Raw genomic sequence first — 8,738 nt, 5'->3', positions numbered from 1 at the left:
GCATAACCAATGGACATAGGACGCGGGGGATAGGGGAAGCTGGGGGACTGTCTGGGGCGGGGGGATAAATGGTCACATATGTAATACCCTTTGTAATAAAAAATTAAAAATAAATAAATAAAGAAAGAAAGAATATAAGGGGCTTTACAAGTTCTGGTGAAGATTTTGGTAACTTGTGTCTTTCCAGGAACTTGTCTATTTCATCTAGATTATCTAATTTTTTGGCAAACAATTTCTCATAGCATTTTCTTTGAAGTCTTTTTTTCTTTTAGCAGTTTGAATATGTCATCCACTGCCTTCTGCTTTCATAGCTTTGAGGAGTCATCTGTTAATCTTGTTGAAACTCCTTGATTCATGATGAGTCACTTTTGCTATTTTCAAGTTTCTTTCTGTCTTTGACACAGACAGAAGAAGGACATGTAAAGACACAGGGAGAAGATGGCCATCAGAAAGCCAAGGCAAGAGAGAGTCAGAGAAAAAACAAACCTTGCTGACACTTTGATCTTGGACTTCTGGTTTCCAGAACTCTGAGAAATTAAGTTTTGGCTTAAGCCACCCAGCCTTTGTATTTGTTATGGCAGCCCAAGCAAAATAGCAAAATAATACTATAAGCTCTCACATAGGTTTCACACAATTTAGTTATTTCTGGGTCATGATTTTCTCCTCATGCTCTATCAGTGATCAAACTAAGTATGCATGTTACTGTTTAAAGAAACATTTGATCCATTATGCTTTGGTTTACAGGTGGGGTTTTGTTTTTGGTTTTGTGTGTGTTTTATATGACACATTGCTTAAAGAAAGTAGGACAAGAAGTTGAGTCCCACTCAGTTGTGTTACTAGATGGCTGTATTATCTTAAGTTAGCTATCTGGGTTTTCTGGGTCTATTAACTACTGTATAATATGGCAGAGTGACTCATGGTCGCCTCATCTGCTCATTCATTCATAATTCAATAAATAAACAAGTAAACATTGAGTTCCTCTTGCTTGCCAGGCACTGTACTGGATGGTGGTGACTCAATGGAAAGCAAAGCCAGTTACAGTCTTTGTCCTTGGGTAGCTTGTACTTTAGTGGGAAGATGGACATTTGTCAAAGAAATACACAAATAAATGTAAATTTCAACTTTGCTAACTCTTACAAAAAAGAGGCATGGTGCTTTAAAAGCTTGTAATGAGGTTGAGAGGCAGGTAGAGGGATGAGTATCACACTTACTCAAGGTGTTTGAAGGTCTCCCCACAGGAAATGATAATTGAATTGAGACCTGACAAAAGGGGTAGGTGTTAACTAGGTCACGGAAGGATAAAAAAGGCAATGGGCATCATATGTGGCACTCTTTTCTTACTATCATTACTATTACTTAATAAATGGACACCCACTCAGCTTTTTTTTTATCTTATTAGTGAAGTGTCTAATGATAATTCTTTGTTTGGAATAAGTCTTTCCAGACTTGTAGTTGATATACCCACAAAAATTCAAACTTTCAAAGTATTTGCAAACTTACATTCATGAGAAGAACTAGTAAAAACAGCTCAGTGTAAAGTATGGCCCTTTCACATTTTCCTTAATCTTGTTGCTTACTATTTTCCATTCTCTACCTACATTGAAAAATTACTCACATATCTATTGTATTTCTCATGTGAACCTGAATTATGAAATTCTTTATATATCTTATCTCATGCAGTGGAAAGATAGTTATTTCTCTTCAGTTTAATCCTACCCAGTTAAAAGCTCTTGTAATAATGTAATTTATTTTTGAAGGCTTCTGGCCAGTAAACTGCATATTTCCAAAAGGGACCATCACCATTCAAGAAGAAACCATCCAATTCCCCAATACCCGGCAATTCTATAAGGACTATCTAAACATAATAACACCATTTCCCTCTCAAAGGGGGGACTTAAAGGGATATTTACCTATTTCTGCTCCTTTCATATAACAGTACTTCTTTCTCATCGGAACTAAGACCAAGTAGCACTGTGGGCTAAGCTCTTCTGACTGAGAACAAACTAAACCCAGATGTGAATTGAGGAAGGTCAGCCAATTTTGCTTTTGGTCTTGGCAGTGTCAAAGGGTCATTTTTTTTTTTTCAAAGCTTTATAGTACCTGGCAACTTTGGGCCAGGCTGTAAAAGTTTTAATGAATGTTTATTAGCAATTCTCTGATAAGTACTTTGCCATCAATTTTCCAATGAACAAAAAACTTAAATTATTTTAATTTTTTCTTCCTTTTATAAAGTACTCCTGGTACGTGTGTTTGTATTACATACATACTAAATAGCTAGATTTCAGCTCATTTTAAGCTGGCTTCACTGAGCACGGAGATGAAATCGAGACTTTAGTAGTGAACAATTCTGGAGCAGATAATTTAATGGGTCTTTTGATCTTTCTAATTTTGAATGGTGTGAATAAAAATAACCCAGTAGAGAAACAGAATGGATGAAGCAAATATTTGACCTGGTAAATTCCTGGAATGAGGTCAAATTCATACCTCAGATCTAGTGGCTTAAATTGAGCAATGACTAGCATCTGACTGGTGGGTTCATAATTCTGGAATGTTTGGGAAAGATGGAGACATAGGTGAAGTCTACTTGTGTTGAGGAGAAAGAGAGACTTTAAGATCAATAAACAACACTCATTTGAAACCACTAATGAGCTACACAACATGTCTCAGAAATCACAGGTTTATTTTGCTTTTGTGAGAAGTTGGAGTAACTTGCGGCTGAGGCTGTCAGCATGCTAGACCGCAGTTTTGTGGCGGCCTCTGGTTTTTCTAGTGCCTGAGAAGTGTAAAGTTCCAAGACGAGAGCAGAGGCCCTGTCATCTGCAGCATGCAATTCAACAACTTCATGAGGGAAAACAACTTCAGACGTATTGTCTAAAGCACCCAGGATGTAACTTTATGAAAACCAATTTCTTGATATTCTCCCACACTCCCAACATTCTCACATTTCAAAGAAAAATATACCCTCTTGCAAAGCTGGCACTTTGAAAATGTGGAACACCGAACTTCACCCTGATCCCCTCTCTTCTCTTTTGTGAATTAACAAATATGCTTGTGAAGATTTTGTGTGTGTGTGGTGGGGGATGGGGAGGGGAGAGTAGAGGAAAGAAAATGGAATGAAGAAAATTTACTTTTATTTTTCTGGTTGGTACAAAGTGAAGACTTGAGTTGTCCGGGGGTGGGGGTTGGAGGGCTTTCATTTTTCTGACTCTAAGATTTCTCTTCCAATCGCCATAATTCTTAGCTCTATACTTGGAAAAATATGAGTGCCCTCTGGTGGACAAAATTCCATTTATAAGTTTTTTTATATATGGACTGAACATGGGTAAGTATGGAGAAAATAAGTCTTATGTTTCAAATGTTCTCATTGAACTTCTGAAATCGCTGCAAAATTAGTTCCTGATGTTCTAGGGTGGTGACAGCTATGAAAAAAGTTCCATAATGTATGGGGATGAAAGACAAGCTGGGGTGGCACTCCAGGTCCTATTTGCCACCAAAATAGTGTTTTGGAACTATATATAATTTGGAGCCTGAACAGGGAACTCAAATGTCTAAGGAAAGGCTAATAACCCCACTTCTTGGCCATCAATGCAAAGATGAGATATACTCTCATTAAGAATGAGACACTAATGAAACAACTTGGGCACAGGCAAAGCCTCTAAATATCTCTAACTGTTAGTTAAAATCTTAAGAAAAAAATGAAAGAAAAGAAGGAAGGAAGGAAGGAAGGAAGGAAGGAAGGAAGGAAGGAAGGAAGGAAGGAAGGAAGGAGAGATGGAAGGAAGGAAGGAAGAAAAAAACCACATGGTGTACAACTCATTCACATGGTCAACTAATGCAAAGGACTAAGCAATGCAGGCCTTTCGGGCTCGTAATGCATGTCTTCTCATTGTTTATTCAGACACTGTACCCTGTTGGAAGATGACACATTAAAGGCTGAAGACAGACTCTGCTTCTTCCTTTGAATCTCCCGCAATTTTTGATTTACTACAAGCGTAGCAATCTGATTTAAGATTCACTAAATTGACCAAGCCCTGAGATTGTGAGCAGTGGTACACTGATAAATGTTTAACAACTGCTCTTCCAGGAAAGAAAGCCTTCTTTTGCAACTTTTGCCAATTTCCATGGTGTAAATAATCTCACCTTGGATAATTTCAATTTACCAACACAATGCCAATGAACATGTAATTGGGAAGAGATGTACACAATTGTCACAAACTGGTACAGGACATCTCCCACCTGCCACTACATAGGGGACTTTCAGTTATTTTTTTCTGTAACTTTGACACTTTGGATCATGAAGATATATTATTTTTATAAAAAGAATCTGCAAAATTTATTTGAAAAGTTGATCTATACTGAAGAAATTATAATAAAAAGTGGTTTCCATATTGATACAATTTCCATATGACACATATTCCACACTGTTTAATGTTCTCTAAAAAGTTTCCAAACTCACTTTCAATCTTATAAAAACTCTGTGAGTGGAGCAGATCTACATACTACCACCTGACCAGAAGAATATGAAGACCAGGGGTTGCAGCAATATGTGGAACTGGTCCTAGAATTCTAGTTTTCTAGCTGTTAATCCAGTAATTTCCCCATTTTATATAGATATTAAAATAACAATTTACAAATGAAGTTGGTAAAGTCTAACTGCATTCAGATTTCATTCAACGATGATGTTTACTCTGTTCACTGTTTTGAACAGAAAGGACTATCTACAGCTATCCCTTCAAGAGACTTCTGGCTTCACAAAGCCATTTATGCCTAGATGATGCTATGCTACCAGTGCCATGCTTCAAAATGATTGTAAAAACACACCATCCCTCCCTAGCTCCCATGGACCAGGAAAATATGTGAAGAGATTGATTGTGTTCCCACCTCGTCTTTCCCTCTGTCTCATTTTTTGTTGGTTCAACCAGGGTTGATAGAGTCCTTGATAACTCATTTCTGCCAATGCTCCTCCCACCCAGGGGCTTCAGGGACTCAAGTGCCTAGTTTGAGTATTTCTAAGACACCTCCCCCCAAAAAAAACACTGAGCCATGTACACATCAGTAGCTTAGAACAGTAAGAAGAGAACATACCTTGGAATCAAGAATATCTTTATTTGAATACTGCATCTGATACTTACTGTGTGCCTTTCAGTAAGTTTCTAGGTCTCTCTGATCTTCTGTTTGCTCTTCTGAAAATAACAATGCCTACATAGGAAAAAGTTGAAAACACTAAATAAGATGGTATTAAATAAGTTATTATGAAAATGTTTGGCATACTGTAAATAATTTAAAATGGTTAGAGTAGTAGTAATGATAATAATAAATAATTACAATGAAAATGATTTGCTGAATATCTGAAATTTTATAATAGATGTTCAATTAAGATTAATTTCTAAGCAAGCAGAGGATCATCTAGCAAAAGAGAGAATGATTCACATCTCCTTAAACCACAAACACGAATTTCTATCAGGAGCAATTTAACTGCTTTTATATTTTGTCTATGTATATTAGCATTCATTTAGTCATTTACTTGGCAATTTTTATCTCCCTTTTATAGATGAGGAAAATATCAGGTTAGGGAATGCAACACTGCCTTCATGGAGGAGATGAAGCTTTAAAAAAAAAATCAGTTTTCTGTTCTTTACATCCATGACAACTGCATTGTTGAAATTTCAGCTGAATTCTGTCATTTCTGTGCCTTTTTAAAAAATGTGAAATTTTTTACCCTTGTTGGGTACCTCAGTTGGTTAGAGCAGCATCCCAATAAGCCAAGGTTGTGGGTTCAATCCCTGGTTAGCACAAATACAAGAATCAACCAATGAATGTATAAATAAATAGAAGAACAAATCAATATTTCTCTTTTTCGCTTTCAAAAATCAATCAATTGAAAAATTAAAATGTGAAATGTTTTTAATTATGGAAAAAATTCAAATTTATTATATAGAGCTTGAAGACTTCAAAAAATCACAAGCAAAGTAATACAAGTCACTTATAATTCTATTACCCAGAGAAAACAACTGTCCACATATTTTTGATTCACCTGCATGGAAGGAAGGGTGCGTGAGTGGGTGTGTGAGTAGATGTGTGTCTGTAGATATATATGTGTTTAAAAAAATCAAATTTGTATTTACTGCTTTTGTTTTAACCTAAAAATACATGAAGATTATTACTTTATGTCAGTTGATATTCTTTTGTGACCTAGTGGTGGTATGCCAGTGCATTGTGGGGAGAAACCATGATTTATTTGACTGATCAACTAGTGCAGGACATTTAGACTGCAATTTTCACTATTTAAAAAGAGCTGAGATTTATATCCTTATTTTTTACTATGAGGTGGTGCTTGGTTTTAAATGAATGATCTACAGGTAGATGTATTCAGGACTACCCCACTCTCCTGATATCTTCTCTCAGGCACAAGATTTAGATCTTCCAACTACCCTATTGCTGACTTTGGTGATCTTAAAAGACACTTCATTTCCTATAGAGTCAGCAAAAGTGAACAAGGAAAAAGTTTTGCTTTGAGAGTGGGCTGCTTTGTTGTAGCCAGGAGATATATGACAAGGAGAAATAAAAAACACCACAGAAGAGGGTTTGCTTTATTCTTTGGTGATGCTATTTCTCTCAACATCCTTGGAGAGAAATCCATTTCTTTTTCTGCCTAAGTGGCAGTGTTTCCTGCAGGAAAAAGAAACCCTCATGCAAATGAGAAGGAGATAGTCAAGGCAGCCATAGCAGGTGCCGCTAGCACAGAGCGGGTGGTAAGAGCATATGTGAGCTCAGTGTTAGAAAGAGGCATGGCAATTAGTCAGAAGACTAATGAGTTCAGACTTCAAGGCGTAAGAGCCAAATGTGCAATGTGGTCCTGGAGGCAGGACCTGAATTCTGAAATAGTCATTCCTAGATTGTCAGCCTTTTAAGGACCGTTGGTCAAAACCGAGCAGACACTAATATAGTATGTTTATAATTAATTACTTATACTTAGCATGACTTCTCAGATGAATTTCTTTAATATTTTAATGTTTATGTCATTGCATGTGTCATAGTAAGAACTCAATAAATACTATTTTCAAATAATTCACTTCTTGCAAGATTATATTATAACCATGTATAAAAGGAAATATTTTGATTATTAAATTACACATTATATGAGTGTGATTGTGAATGTAGGTAAGTGAATACATTCACAATGTAACTGTAAATTTTCCTATAGCCACATAAATAAGAGAAATAATTAGTGTATTAGTCTGGGCTTAATGAAGAAAGAGAAAGACCATCTAGTAATATTAATAGGGAAAGTTTAATATAAAGAATTATTAACTCTACCTGGAGATTGAAGTAATAGGCATTGAGAAGAAGAAAGAAAGAAAGAAAGAAAGAAAGAAAGAAAGAAAGAAAGAAAGAAAGAAAGGGAACCCCTAAAGAATATAGGAATAGCATATGTAAGAGACAGCCACTGCTCCTAGGGCTGAGACAGATCAACCTAGGGAAGATAGCCCCTTCTTCCCCCAGGGCTGACATCAGACCTAGTGGAGAGGCCCTAACTGTGGCTCTCTGCATTGTAGAGATATCACTGTGGTTCTTGCCATATGGCCTTTGGAAATTGCCAGAAATTTGTGCTCTAGAGTGCCTGGGAAGGCTGGACATAAGAGTTTGTTTTGCTGGTAACAGCTTGGGGGAAGGCAAGGGAATGCTGCTGGCTGCCATGCCCTGGAGAAGCTGGCCAGGCTGCAGGGGTCTGGTGCTCATTCCCTACAGGAGCTACGCACTGGGGAAGCCATGACCCTTCAGGGATCTGCTAAGAGAGCACAGGAGAACCAGAGGCCAACCCCCTCCCCCCTGCAATGTCCATCCAGTGCTTGCTCCTGACAAAGCTTAACAATGTGCTGGTTGGCAAAGAAACAAGTTCAAAGGGCCCAGATGCATTTTTGCATAACAGGCAATGAAGGATGAATTTAGAACAGAGATGCAATAAATGGATCAATGGAACAATCATTTATCATATACACTTTGTCCACATCATAAGAGCATGCCAAGGACCAAATTTATGAGACATTTTCTCAAGTGTCCCCACAAAAACCTCTTAAAGGAGACTTTCAATCCTATATAATAAAAGAGTACTATGCAAATTGTCCCCTCTACCAGGACTTTGACAAGAGTTGACCAGGGGGCGGGCCTGGGCCACCAACTCCCTAGGGCCCCTCTCCCTGGTCGGCCTGGCCTCATTGGCCCCAATCAGGGCAGGCTAGCTGGACCCACCCATGCATGAATTTGTGCACTGGGCCTCTGGTAGTATAATAATATCATATAAATGATAATGTCCTCAACAAAACCCATGCAGAAAAGATGATTGTGTTCTATATATAATGTAGATATTTCTTATGGTACCTTTCTGAATATGTTCATGCAATTAATCCACAGTGGATTTATTCAACTCAAGTCTTATGCTCATAATGTTTCAACTAAAGAATCTTAATCAGTTATTGTTTGAGGTAGAAATATATAAGTCTTGTTGAAGTTTAGCAATCATGCGATAAACAGGCCTGGTGTCAGCATCAACAAGGATTCTTTTTCACAACTATATGTATTTCCAGCAGCAAAGAATAGAGTAGCGTGATGGAGAAGAGGAGAAGTGAAGTGAGAAGGATAAAACCATTAAAGAAAATATAGCCACTATCACAAAAACTTTTAGAAAAAGCTATGTGAACCTCAGTTCTGATCCATCCTTTCTCTCTAAAGAGCCAAAT

This window comes from Myotis davidii, unplaced genomic scaffold (genome assembly GCF_000327345.1).
Source record: "Myotis davidii unplaced genomic scaffold, ASM32734v1 scaffold330, whole genome shotgun sequence".
Lineage (NCBI taxonomy): Eukaryota > Metazoa > Chordata > Mammalia > Chiroptera > Vespertilionidae > Myotis > Myotis davidii.
This window is presented reverse-complemented; position numbering follows the sequence as displayed.